The sequence below is a fragment of the Loxodonta africana genome, unplaced genomic scaffold, assembly GCF_030014295.1.
Source record: "Loxodonta africana isolate mLoxAfr1 unplaced genomic scaffold, mLoxAfr1.hap2 scaffold_270, whole genome shotgun sequence".
In the NCBI taxonomy this organism is placed as follows: Eukaryota; Metazoa; Chordata; class Mammalia; order Proboscidea; family Elephantidae; genus Loxodonta; species Loxodonta africana.
This window is the reverse complement of record NW_026974993.1, coordinates 201804-216307: the sequence shown is the minus strand read 5'-3', so window position 1 is coordinate 216307 and position 14504 is coordinate 201804. Positions and strand designations below refer to the sequence as shown.

General features: G+C 43.2%; 1 long non-coding RNA gene across 1 annotated transcript in view; it reads right to left on the bottom strand.

The window, feature by feature from the left end:
• Nucleotides 1-735: 735 nt before the first annotated feature.
• Nucleotides 736-14504, bottom strand: part of LOC135229344 (uncharacterized) — a 132422-nt gene continuing 118653 nt past the window's right edge. Inside the window, exon 5 of the long non-coding RNA XR_010320128.1 lies at nucleotides 736-1828. This is a non-coding gene — a long non-coding RNA (uncharacterized LOC135229344). The remainder of the gene's footprint in view (nucleotides 1829-14504) is intronic.

The following is a 14504-nucleotide window of genomic DNA, read 5'->3' as shown; positions in this document are numbered from 1 at the left end:
AGGTGGGTTAAAGGAGCCTGAACAGAGGCCTTAACAGAACAAAAACCTACTGTCTTGTTGATTTCAATGCATGGTGAACCCAGGTGTTTCAGAGTAGAACTGCACTGCACAGAGTTTTCAATGACTGTGATAGTACAGAAGTAGATTGCCAGGCCTTTCTTCCGTGGGCCACATATCTTTTGGGTAGCAGCTGATGAGACGACCCACATTTCCCAGCACAAATGCCCTGCTCCTCCCAGTCCCAAGTTGCTAGCAGGTCTTCAGGCTCTTCCTCCTCTGGCTTCAGTGCTGTGCCCCCACCCTCTGTAGCCTGGCCTCCTGCCTCTGCAACCTCACCAGCTGGTGCCTCAACCTCCTCAGCTGCTCTCTCTGCTTCTCCAGCTGCCCCTCCAGCTCCTGCAGACGGCACTCCTCTCCCACACCTCCCTCTTCTTGGAGGCCATCAAGTGGCCTTGGCCAGCTGGTGGCAGCCTCTGGGCTTGCATGGGGGTGAGGGTGGCAGTTCCTTTTCCAGCAGCTCTTCACAGAGGACCTGGTTGCTGAAGCCCTGGCTCATTCCATGCTCCATGTGAGCCACCAGGGCCTCCTGGGACTTGAACACAAGGCAGCAGGCCAAGCAGTGGAAGCTGCGCTCATGGGTCACTAGCCACTCCAGGGTGACTGCGTGGAGGCTTTCCCCATGCTCCTCTCCTCAGACGCTGGGCTCAGTGGTGCGGGCCTGGGACCCCTCCTTCCAAGGCCCCAGGGTGCTTACCAGGGACTCAGTGTTGGCCAGACTGGGGGCACGGCGACGGTGCTCTACTCAGAGAGCTCGGCCTCAAAGACTTGGGGCATCTGTTCCACGGGGGCAAAGGAGGTTTTGGTCTGCCAGGACACAGCCACCCCCTTGACCGTGTGCACCTGGGTGAAATATACACACCTTACCCATCGCTTCTCTGGGGTAGCCCCTTAGCTGGATGAATGAGATATCTGCTCAGTGGAAGCTGAGGGAAAAGGCCTCTTTGATGGTAGTGGAGTCTTTCTGGCCCTAGAGCTTGGGTTTTTTGCTTGAGATGTTGTGGATTCTTGGGCATTTTCCTTTTGGATAGAGACCTCTGAGAATAGTTAATTTATATGAGCTCTCATGGCCCTGATCTTCATATAGGAGCCCAAGGCTCTGGTCTCAGGAATCCCTGGAGGCCTCTCCATCACCAGCATCCTCCACCTCTGCAGACCTCGTCCCTTCTCTCTTTCCACCAAAGCTACCATATTTTTGGGGGCATTGCTGTGAGCAATAAAATCTCTGCAAAATGGTACCAATGATAATAGCCATTTCCAAGCAGTGGATTCTGACTCATGGCTATACCATGTGTTACAGAGTAAAGCTGCACTCCATAGAGTATTCTTGGCTGTAATCATTATGAAAGCAGAAGCAAGGCCTCTTTTTCAGGACGCACCTGTGTGAGTTGGAACCACTAACCCTTCATTTATCTGTAGAGAGCAAACGGTTTGTGTCACCAAAGGTCCCATTCTAGTGATAGTAGTGCCTTGTAACAAAAGTTCACGCCCTTTGAAAATAGTATTGTGGGGTTTCATATTTGTAAACAAAGAATCTTCAAGTTAATTTTTTCGTGGCATTGATATGTTGAATGCCAAGTGAATTTCCTCCTTTGGAACATGTAAATGTCCTCATTTCCCTGAACCTTTTTAACAGTCTGAAACTTCTCCTAAAGATTTCTTCTACGCCGGTGATTTTCTTACCATATTTAACAAGCAAACATTCAAACAGGAGAAATGCTCATCTCTTTTAACTCTCTTTGAAGGGAGGACTTTTATAGAGGCGCCGTACCTAAAGAGAAAGAAAAATTTGTATACTTTGTTAAAAACCTTACAGGTATACCTCTTCCTTGTACCCTTCCTAAACAAGCAACAGAGGGTTAAACTTATCTTTCTGTAAACAGAAGTCCCCTCTACAGGTCCATCTTAGATGAACTCTTTCAAGGTCCTCAGGCAGAAAACAGATGACTGTATGTATCTGAGAGTCTTGATTCCACAGACGTCAGTGGTCAAATACAACTACCTCACCTGGGTGTGTCTGGGTGGGTTGTCCATGTCAGCCTAAAGGTCTGTAGGTTTTTCTGTATCTGAGGGAAGGACTGGAGAGCTCAGAGAGAAGAAAGAGATGGAGGTAGGTTGTGTGAGTTGGATGGACAGAAAACTCCAAGGTGAGGTACAGGATAGAGAGGAGGGACCTCCCAGGAGTATGTTAGAGAGATACAGAGACCAAGGAGGGAGCAGAAAGCAGGGCTCAGCCACTGTGGGGCAATACAGGAGAAAAGCAGAGAAGAAAAAGGGGTGGGTGGTGGAAGAGGTTATAGTATCAGGGTGTGCCACCAGGATTTACAGCATAAGCTCAGGTTCAGTGTGGTAAAATTTTAAAACTTCAAGTCTAAATAGAACTTTAGAACTTGGAGGAAAAGGGCAAGTCCCTGGAGCTCAGGCAGCAAGTCATGCCCAGACCTTCTGCTGCCTGAGTCCAGGCTGGGAACTGTTGGGGCTCACAGTGACCGGCAACTCTGGGACAGCGTGGGGTACCGTGTTCTCTCACACCACCCACTCCCAAAACTCCTCAAATGCCTTTATTTCTTTTAGTTCATCACATGACTTATCAATTCGATCTCATTAGAACATATTAAAAATAAGTACAAGTCTCCATAACCACCCTTCTTCCTGGTCCTTCACCCACTGCCCTAGGTGACCACTTGCCTCCTTCAATCCCAGAGATAGAAGCATATGCCTAAAATATTGAGTGTCTTCTCCTCCCTACTCTGAAAAACCCTCAGGTTACAGTAGAATTTTATGATTAACGCATTTATTCCTTCACATTACCTACTTTGCTTAATCGTCTACTAAATGGCAGGAAGTACTTTCCCAACAAAAACCTTAGTGAGCCCGGTCATCCCACATCAAGGGCTTCATCTTCTCTCCTTGTGGCCTTCTTTTTCAGGGAAATACAACCCCTCACTGCCAGCTCTAATTGATTGGGAAGAATTTTCCTCCCACCTCAATTCTTAGAGAAAGGCCTCTTTGTTGCATTCCGCTGCTCCATCCCTGGGTGAAGATGAGCCAAAAAGGGTGGTTTTCTGAAGGAGGTTTCTCCCTCCTCCCAGTTAGAGAAGATATCCCAAACTCTCACTAGCTGGACGACTCTGACTTAGGAAACACTCTCTGGCAACTGGTAGCTTAAGTCGCTCTCCCACAGAAGACCTCAGATCAACAACCTCTCCAAAGAGCCGTTGGGATCTGAGTGAACACCATGGCTTCCCGTAACTCTTGTGTGACATCATTGTTGACATATCTCAGTTCCAAGGGCCCATTGTGAATCCATACACGGCAACAAGAAAAATGTGGCAACTCTTCTGGCAGGGGTTAGGAAGTTATTTTAAGGGAAATAATATAGAAAGAATGAATTGAACCTTTCCCCTGCCCTTAAACAGGTTAATATCCACTGGGGTGACTTGAGAGTCCAGGGAATGATAACAGTATAAGGGCTGTTGTTCCCCAAGCCACTCCTCTGACACTGTTTGAACCACTTTGCTCCAGTCCTAGAAACACATGTGCACTCTGAAGCCCTCTCAGGCCTCCTTTGCAGCTGAGGCTTCACATAGGCTGTTCCCTTCGGATGGAAGATGTTCTCTCCCCTCCCTTCTTCTCCGTGGTGAACCATGATGGTGAAGACAGCAGGCCCCAGCCAAACTCCTGGGCTTGAGTCCCAGTGTCTCCATATACCTGCCATATGACCTTGGATGAGGCATTTAACCTCTCTATGCCTCACTTCCATCACCTGTCAGATTAAGAGAACTCTTTTTTTTTTTTTTATCCTTCTCATAGGGTTGTTGAGAGGATGCCACCTTTAACAACAGTGACTGCTACAGACTAAGATTGTGTGAATGCTCACTGTTAGAGGAGCCATGGTGGTGCAATTGTTAAGTGTTGGCTACTAAGGAAAAAGGTGTCAGTTCAAACCCACTTAGTGGCTTTTGGGGAGAAAGAGCTGGCTATCTGCTCTCGTAAAGATTACAGCCTTGGAAACCCTATGGGGCTGTTCTACTCTGTCACGTGGGGTCAGTAGGAGTTGGAATCGAGTTGATAGAACATAGCAACAACAACAACATTGTTATACTTCATGTCACAGCTTGCTGAGTCTGCCTAAACTACTTGATATTCCTGCTCTAAGTATATCAGATCACTCTATAATCCCTACATGATAACACTCCCCCTCCCCACCCCACTCAACTGTTCACATGAGATCCTCATTTAAAAATCTATCTCTTTTAGAAGGATTATAAGCAACTTAGGGGCAAACACAAGGTCTGCCTTATACGTGTAGTCCTAGAAAGTAGGATAGTACCTGACACATAGTAGATACTTGACATATATTAGTTGGATCAATGAATGATGAATAATGAGTCCCCCAAAAGACCCATCCTTTGTAGAAAATCAGCGCAGAATAGAACTCTTCGATGTGGTGCCTAAAAGCACCATCACTCATGGGTAGGCTGTTGACCCAAATTCATTGATCTTCCTGGCTCTGAGCCCCAGAATATGGTACACTTACCCCCTTCCCATGCTTTCTCTTGGGCCTTCTGGAAAAGGGTTAGCATTATGGCCTCACAGAAAAGCAATGAGTATAAGGACCTCCATGGTCAACCCACATGGGAGGCCTAGCAGAGCCCTCAGGAAAAAGCCCACTGTTCTCTGCTTTGCTGCACATTTGATTTTGTTCTAGAGCGCTGTTTAGAAAAGCAACCAGTAAAATTGTTGAAACCATTTGAGAAGGGGTTTTAGAAAGTTTTGTTGGTGAACAGAAGGGAATCTGATAACTTGGAGGAAAACGGAAGGTCTCAGATGAGGAGGAGAGGAGGATTGTTTTGTGTGACTGCAAAGGGTAGAACCGGGACAAGCATCTCTAAACACAAAACGACAAAAGAAGAACTTTCTTGCTCAGAAATGCAGCAAAAATGCCCCAATAGCTTCACTCTGTCTCCTCAGAATTTTTACGTTCATGATACCCATGCACTTGCACTGTGGCCTCAGGAGAATACTTGGGGTTTCCTGAATATATTGGGCCATTTCCTACTTTTTAACCAGCTACTGATATTTCCACATTTGGCTCAGCATCACTTCCTGGTAAACCCTTCTCTGACCCTACTGCTGGTATAACTCGTCACTCCCTGCTGTGTACTCCATTGTGTTTTAGAAACAATTTGCCATAGCTCAGAACACACTTGATTGTATTTGCTTCTTGTGATTGATGGTAAAAGTGGCCACTCATTCTTGCTATCTCTGTACCTGTGCCCTTTTAATGTTTCAAGCATCACTTCTTGGTTGAAGCCTTTCTTGACACTATTCCTGGTAGCACATCCTACTCCCTGTTGCTGTTGTCTTTAGGTGCCATTGAGTCAATTCCGACTCATAGTGACCCTATGTACAACAGAACTATGTCCCACTCTGGGAGATTCTTGTACTCAAGAAATTCCTTACCATAGTTCAGAAAACACTCAAGTGCTTTTATTTATTGTACCTGAATACAGTATGGCCATATATTTTTCCTGTTTGTTTTCCATGCCTTTGGAAAATGACCTGGAAGCTGCTTTCATCAAAAGCAGAAGTCTGTTAACCTCTTGAATTGCGACTGAACTTATGACAGCTTTGGCCATTGGCCAATACCAAACCTGATAGAAGTAGAGAACTGAAAGGACTTGGGCTTTGGGGCTTGCCCTATAGCTGCTCTTCAAACCCTGGAAACTCATGGGTTTGAGCCAAGGCCAGTGTGCTGCATGATTTATGTCTTTCATCAAATTTGGATAGTGTCCGGCTGTTATTTTTGCTTCTGCACCTTTCTCTCTATCCTCTACTTTTGGGATGACCATGATGTGTTGCCGGGAGAAAAATATGGCAGTCTGCTCCCATAAAGATTTACAGCCTTGGAAACCCTATGAGGCTGGTTCCACTTTGTCCTACAAGGTTACTATGAGTTGGGATCGACTCAACAGCAATGGGTTTGGTTTTGGTGTGATATGTTTACTGGCGTGTTTGATGTCCCACGGGAAACGCAGGTTCTGTTCGTTTTTCTTATTCTTTTTTCCCCCTTCAGACTGGATAATTCCAAATATCTTGTCTTCAAATTTGCTGACTCTGTGTTCTGCCTGTTCAAATCTGTCATTGAGCCACTCTAGTGAATTTTTATTTCAGCTGTTGTGTTTTCAGCTTCATAATTTCCATTTGGTTCATTTTTATAGTTTCAATTCCTTTATTATAGAAACTATGTCATCATGAGTGAGACTATATCATAGAAACTATAAAAATGAACCAAATGGAAATCATGAAGATGAAAAGCACAACAGCTGAAAAAAAAAAAGTTTCTGTATCTTTATTAGAGCTCTGCTGGTGCAGTGGTTAAGAGTTTGGCAGCTAGAATCCACCAGCTTCTCCTTGGACACCATATGGGGCAGTTCTCCTCTGTCCTATAGGGTCACAATGAGTCAGGTTCAACTGAATAGCAACCGGTTTGATTTATACCACTGTGGACATTTTCTATTTGTTCATACATTGTTCTTGTGATTTACCTCTTTATTCATGGCTTTCTTTATTTCATTGAGCATATTTAAGATATTTGATTTAATGTCTTTGACTACTACTTCCAATGTCTAGGCTCCCTCAGAGATTGTTTCTGTCAGATATTTTTCTTTACTTTATATGAGCCATATTTTTCTGGTTTTTTGTATGCTCTGGAATTTTTTGTTGAGAAATGGAAACTTTGACTATTAAAATGTGGCAGTTCTGGAAATTATATTCTCTCCCTCATCATGGTTACTGCTGTTGTTTTTTGAGGGCTTCAGCCATCCATTTGCAAAGTGGATTTTTAAATTATGTATGTAATGTCTTTATTTCACCTGTGAGTGGTCAGTCAAGCATCTGTTCCATTATCTCTGTGGTCAGTTTGTGACCTTACAGATATTTCCTTAAATATGGAGATTTTTTTAAAGGTGTGTATATCTCTTTAGAAACCCTGTTAGCACCGTGGTTAAGAGCTCGGCTGCTAATCAAAAGGTTGGCAGTTCAAATCCAACAGCTGCTCCTTGGGAATCCTATGAGGCAGTTTTATTCTGTCCTATAGGGTTGCTGTTGGTTGGAAATGACTCTATGGCAACAAGTTTTTTTTTGTTTGTTTGTATCTCTTTCAGCCACTGGATCCTGAAGGGGCTAAAACAGGGCAAAAATATCCTCAGTGTTCCCTCAAGTAACCACCTGACCCACCAAAATGTACAACTCCAAATATTTGGAGGACAAGGTTCTTATAGTCCATGCTGGCATCAGTTAGCCACTCTAAGAATAAAAGCCACTGCCCATATGTCTGTGGTCATGCTGAGGAATGGGTGCTGGTAGCTCGTTCCCCCATGTTGCTCTCTTACTAAAGCTCAGCAGCCACTCTCTTCATCAAGTAGTTCTCTGGTTGCCCTAAGTATCTGATTAGGTTGCAGAGCACTGCAATAGATGATTCTGACTTTTTTTTTTCAAGCTTAGTGCTGTTTTGCTGGAGAGACCAATACTTGGTGCTTTCTACTCTGCCATTTTCCATTACATTAAGTTTTTTCAACTATATTGTTTTTCGCATCACATTCACTGTCACTTCAAAAGTAGGATGAGGTGTCATTATTTGCTGAGCCTTTTTGGGTATTTACACTACAAATCAGGTCTCATGCCCTACTGACAGCTCAGGAATCAATGTTCTTGGTTGCCTCTCCCAGTCTGATACTTGCATATTAATTCCTTTAAAAATGATTTTTCTATGGCTATTTTTTATTTTAGTGGACTTTAAGGAATTAAAGGAGGTAAGTATGTGTATTCAATCTTCTGTCTTAAAGTGGAATCATTGACCTTGCCCATTTATTAATTGGGGATTTTATAGTAACCCCTATTGATGTATTGCTTCTGTTTATTTAAGTTTGCCTTTATGAGTGATACATTTTTATTTTGCTTTAGGTGAAAGTTTACAGCACAAATTATTTTCTCATTCAAAAATTTATACACAAATTGTTTTGTTGCCGTTGGTTGCAATCCCCACTATATATTAGCATGCTCCCACTTTCCCTTTACACCTCAGGTTTCCTGTGTCCATTCCTCCAGTTGTCCTGAACAGATGATGCCCATTTGGTGTCATACACTTCATTGAATTAAGAAGCATGTTCTTCACGTGTGTTATTGTTTGTTTTATAAGCCTGTCTAATCTTTGGCTGAAAGGTAGACTTTGGGAGTGTCTTCAGTTCTGGGTTAGCAGGTGTCTGTGGGCCATAATCTCTAATCTCTGGCTGAAGGGCACACCTCAGGAGTGACTTCATTACTGAGCTAAAAGGATGCCTGGGGACCATACTCTTGCAGTTTCTCCAGTCTCTGTCAGGCCAGTAAGTCTGGTCTTTTTTTGTGAGTTAGAATTTTTTCCTACATTTTTCTCCAGCTCTGTCTGGGGCCCTCTATTGTGATCCTTGTCAGAGCAGTCAGTGGTGGTAGCCTGGCACCATCTGGTTGTGCTGGACTCAGTCTGGTGGAGGCCATGGTAGTTGTGATCCATTAGTCCCTTGGACCAATCTTCCCCTCGTGTTTTTGGTTTTCTTCATTCCCCCTTGCTCCTGAGGGGTGAGACCAGTGGAGTATCTTAGATGGCTGTTCACAGGCTTTTAAGACCCCAGACGATACTCGCCAAAGTAGAATGTAGAATATTTTCTTTATAAACTATGTTATGCCAGTTGAGCTGGATGTTCCCTGAGACCATGGTCCCCAGGTCCCTCAGCCCAGTAATTTGGTCCCTCAGGGAGTTTGGATGTGTTTATGGAGCTACCATGACCCTGAGTTATACAGTTCTGCTGGTTTCCCCAGTATTGTGTACTCTTTTATCCTTTGCCAAAGTTACTACTTCTCTATTTGGTTATATTTTCTTACACCTAACTTATCACCTTTCTATTTTATGACTTTGAGTATTTTAGAATGCACTTCCTCCTTATCAGTTAAAAAATTAAGCAAAAATGCCATAGTTTCTTAAAAATTTTTTATTTTTTGTATTTTAAATTTAAATATGTGATCTAACTGGAAATAAGCAGGTGTAAGCAGCAAGTCAATGGATCAAAATATTTATTTTTAGAGGTTATTGTTTAGGTAGTTACCAAATTGCCCAGAAAACTACTTCTTGAATAAACCGTCTCGTTCCTCTGCTCCCCACCATCAAACAAATTGAAAAGCATTTTCAGAAAAAGGAAGCCCACCATTCTCACCATTTCATTTTAAATATATTGCTTTGGTGCAAAATATACCCTTTCTCTTTTTTTTTTATTTATCCATCTGTGATCTTTTCTCTATTAAACTCACAAAAATTTTGAGGTGTGCGGGATTTTTGCAAAACTAACAAGCAAGGGTGATTTCATAACTGGGTCTATGTGTTCCAGCCTCAAAGCAGGAGAGGTGTAAATAGAAACCACAAGGATGTCTTAAGCCATGAGAACATGATTCTCTGGGATTTGCTATTTTGTTCTACAAAGGGCTCTAGATTTTTTCCATATGAAGATGAATCTGTATATCAACTTTACTATCCACAGGGAATAACACCCTAAGCCATAGGCATTTATAAGGAATATATTCATGCCTTGGAGGATATTTACAAGTATATGTATTCTGGTGAACATATATTTTCATTTTTGATGGGTATTTGTCTAGAAGTAAATTTGCTGAATTATAAATTATAGATAGGTTCAAATAATTGTTTAAAATGGTTATACCAGTTTACACTCTCCCTTGCAGTAGATTAGAGTTCCAGTTCCTCCATTCTACTCAAAATTTGGTATTTAGTATCTTTTTTATTTTACCCATCCTGGTTGGTATGGGGTAGTATAATATTGTTGCTTTATATTTGCATTTGCATGATGACCAAAGATGTCTAGCCCCTTTTCTTGTGTTTATTGCTCACTAGGCAGGCCAAAGTGGGAGGTGAGAGTGAGGGCTGGGGTAAAAAAAGGGGTCAGAAATAATGTGCCATTTTTCCTTGTAGATCATATACTTCTGTCTGCTTTCCTAACTGGTAGCAGCTAAGCCCTGTATTAGAAATACTCCCACCACCATTCTGCTTGACTCTTTTAATGATGTTCTATTTTCTATCTCCTGAGCCCTGGTGGTGCAAAGGTTAAGAGCTCCCTGCTAACTGAAAGGTTGGCAGTTCAAACCTACAAGGCACCTCCATGGGAGAAAGACCTGGCAATCTGCTTCCATAAAGATTACAGCCTAGAAAAACCTATGGAGCAGTTCTGTTCGGTCATATCAGGTCACTATGAGTCAAAAATGACTGGATGGCACCTAACAACAACAACTTCCTCAGTTTCTGACTAAATAATAGTAGTCAATTGATGAGATTTCCCCTTTAAGTATACTTTTCTCTAGTTTCTCGTTTGTTTCAATAAACACTCATTACTGTTAAGTCAGAGAAAATAAAACTTTTGCAATGTTAAAAGTGAATAATAATACCTATCTCACACACTGTATCAATCTAAGGGTTAAATGAGGAATGACATGTGAACATAGCAGAGGGCCAAGCCTCCTATGTCACTCAGGGAATGTGTTCTTCTCTCCTCTGGCTCTCTCTCTTTTCCTTATTGCTCTGCTAAGACCTTGAGGGCTACTTATGGCTACAGGGTTCATGACTTCGCAATTCTGTTTTCCATACCAGTGCACCGTAATCTTGGGCTCATGGGCAGCCTCTCCACAGATGTAGTGCTTCCATTTCTATTCACTTATTTATTAAGTCAAGGTTCCACCTCCAGCCATTTCAACTCCTCCTGGGTCCAGACTTATACTCAAATGTCAGCATAAATCTCTGTATCGACCTCTTCATGTATAAAATGTGCATTATAATGATACATTCCTCATACAGCTATCATGCAGAACAAATATCGTAAGAAAGAAGAAGCCCTCACAAGGGTCCTGGCACCACCAGTGCATGTACTCAATACATGTTAGTTGTTAGTATCATTACCTGACATCTCCAGGTGGACGTCTAACAGTTATCACATGTTATCAAGGCCATGAAATAATTCTTGGTCCCAAGCCCTATTCTACTTTTATTAATGCATTTCTCCAGACTTCCATAATGGTAGTATGTGTTTTCTTCCACACAATGGATATGTTTAGGAAAGTTTGGCCGGGTCTTACCTAATGAATTGCTCAGACATTTGAATGGGCAAACTTTGCTACGAGCTTTAGCCAACTAATGTAGCAAACAATTAGAATCATCCTCAGCTGCTCCTGCTAGGACTCTCAATCCAGAATATCTGGTAAGACTATTGTTATGGACTGAATTGTGTCCCACAAAAATGTGTGTTGAAATTCTAACTCCCGCAATTGTAAATATGACCCAGCTTGAAAATAGGGGGCTCCCTTTGTTATGTTAATGAGGCCATAACAGTGTATGGTGGGTCCTAAACCTATTCACTTCTGAGCTATGAAAATGTGTGGAATAGACACAGAAATACACACGGGGCAGAGGAAGGCAGATGGTGGAGGGTGGAGACAAATGCCTCTACAGTGCAGGAACTCTAAGGATTGCTGGCAGTTTCTAGAAGCTGAAATAGAGGAGGAAGGACCCTCCCCTGGAGCTATGCTCTGAATTCAGACTTCTGGCCTCCTGAACTGTGAGAAAATATATTTCTCTTTTAAAGCCACCCAATAGTCACTTTGTTTTTGTTGTTGTTATTGTAACTCCTACAGGTACCAAGATGATAAATTTAGCCCAAAGTAAAGTAATGTTCTTTCCTCCTTGGTATTCGTTGTTGGTGTTAGCTGCTCTTTACTCAGCCCCTGACTAATGGTGATGCTATGCAAAGCGAGATGGGACTGTTTTGATTCGTAGTGTGTTCACTGGCTGATTTTCAAAAATAGATTGCCACCTCTTTCTTCTTCATTCCTCTTAGTCTGGAAGCTCTGCTGAAACCTGTTCAGCCTCACAGCAACAAGCAAGCTTCCTCTGACAGATGGTGGTAACCGTGCGTGCGGTGCACGGGCCGGGAATTGATTGGGGTCCCCTGCATGGAAGGCAAGGATTCAACCACTGAACCACCCTGCCCCCTTCCTCCTCGGTGCGGCCCACCAGAATCCTGCTCTTTCCCTCTCAGTGTCCTCTGCTCTCACCCGAGAGCCTTGGCAGGGTCAGCTTCGTGCTGATGGATAGAAATTTGATTGATTGATTTTTAATTGTGGTGAAAATACATATTCTTATTTTATATTTATGATTACCTACTGCTTTCCAGTCAATTCCAACTCGTAGTCACCCTGTAGGACAGAGTAGAAGTGCTCCATATGGTTTCCAAGGCTGTACATTTTTACGGAAGCCGACTGCCACATCTTCCTCCTGAAGAGCGGCTGGTGGGTTGGAACCGCCCATCCTTCGCTGAGCAGCCGAACACAGAACTACTGTGCCACGAGGGTTCTGTGCCACGAGGGTTCCTCATATGTATGATTAATTTTTATTAATTACAATACTTTCTATAGTTTTGAATTTTTTTCTATGGAGACTGCTCTGTAATCTACATATGATAAAAGTTATGCCTTTTCTTTCTTTTTTGTTTTGTGTCTTATTGTATGAGTTTGATCTCCATTTTAAATGTTTAATAAAAATAATACAAAGCATTCTTATTTTATTGCTAATTTTAAAGGAAATGTCCAACATTTCCAGTTAATACCATATTAATTATAGTTTTCCAGGTCAGGCAACTCCTTTCCTGTTTCATGTTTGCTCAGAGTTCTTATCTCTCACAGTGACTGGATTTTATCAACTGCTTTATCCCATCTCTTCAGGTGACCCTGTCTTTTCTTCTTTCACCTATACATGTGGTGAATTAAATTATTAAATCTTTAATGTTCTCTCAAACCTGCATGCCTACAATAAACCATCTTGATCATGGCATATTATATGTTTTATTCTGTGCCAGATTTCCTTTGCCAGCACTTCACGTAGGTTTTTGCATCTCAGTTATTTAGTGTGCTTGTCCTGTAACTCTTCTTCTACCATCCTTCTGTAATTGGTTATCCTTATTAAACTAGCCTTAAGATCCAGTTGGAGGAGTGTCTCATGGTTTTCTATTCTTTGTTGCCTATGTACAAGTTTAAAATTATCTGTTTCTTGCATGTTTGATGGTAACCTGACTGAAAATTATCTAGGCCCATTATTTTCTTTGTACAGAGATCTTGAACTATTGATCCATGTTGTTTAGTGATTAAAGGCCTCTTCTGGTAGTAATTAGAAAAATTTCTGCTGCCTGTTCTAGGCTACTAGAATTCTATCTTAAATATTATCTTGATTTTCATGGTTTTCAGCCTCATTCAGACCAACTAATCAATGCCAAATTTTCCCCCTTTTCCCAAAGTCAGCCTCTGCAACTATTCCTGGCACCAATCCCCGTATCTAAGTCTTATTTCCAAAGAAAGATATCACAGTATGCTATCCAAGCAGTTTTGTGTGCACAGGCTCCGTGAATCCATAATGTGAGCATATAATCTTCTAATACTTATTTTTCTAATTGTTCTTTTGCTAAAACTTTTTTTCTTTACTTTCTTTTTTCATCCCTTCCCTCCTCCTCCATCTGGTAGTATTAAAGTTGTGGGTTTTATGTTCAAGTCTTCAACTCAGGTGGGATTGACTCTGTGTGCAGTGCAGTGCCCAGTTGCATCTATGCAGCGAGAGAACACACTTCTAGAACCAGAAGGCGGGGAGGGCGCCGGTTGGGCAGTTGGGGGGGGGCGGGGCTGCGCGGAGAGGGGCGCGAGGGTGGCGCGAGGCCCGGGGCAGCCCCGTCGCAAACCCGTGGGGCTGCTGGACAGAGCCCGGCCTGCTGTGCCTTCTGGGACAGGCCCAGCCAGTCCAGCACCTCAAGGCCCCAGACCCCCGCCAGGCTACAGGTCCCACCAAAACTCGGGGAAGCCTAAGGCCACGGAGGGCAAGGCCCAGGGTCTGGCCCTGAGGACTTTTTCTGCCCCGCTTGATCACAATGCTTATACTGGGAAGGAGGGAAGAAGGCCTATCAGGACATGGGTCCAGAGGAGGACAGGAGGCAGGGCAGTGAGTTGTGGTCACCCATGGAGTCAGGGTCCTCCCATGGGAAGCCCACAGGGTGCCCTTCCAGGAGGAGAAATCAAAGCCACAGAGGCCACACAGCCTGGCTGCAGCCCCAGGCTGGACTCACTGCCTGCCCTGCTGCCCTGGGAAAGGCTCCCCAGGGGCGTCACCCCTAGTACAGGAAACAGCAGAGCCTGCTCTGGCTAAGGAATTTGTTTCCTCCCCTCTCATCACTGGCTGTGAGCAGTCTCTTCTCTGTGCAAACAGAAGAGGAATTATCAAAATGAGCTACATACTCCAGATTTAAGTTAAGGATCATAAGTTAACACAGAGAAATATGATTTTAGCAACAAATGCCTGCTTGGAGTCTGAG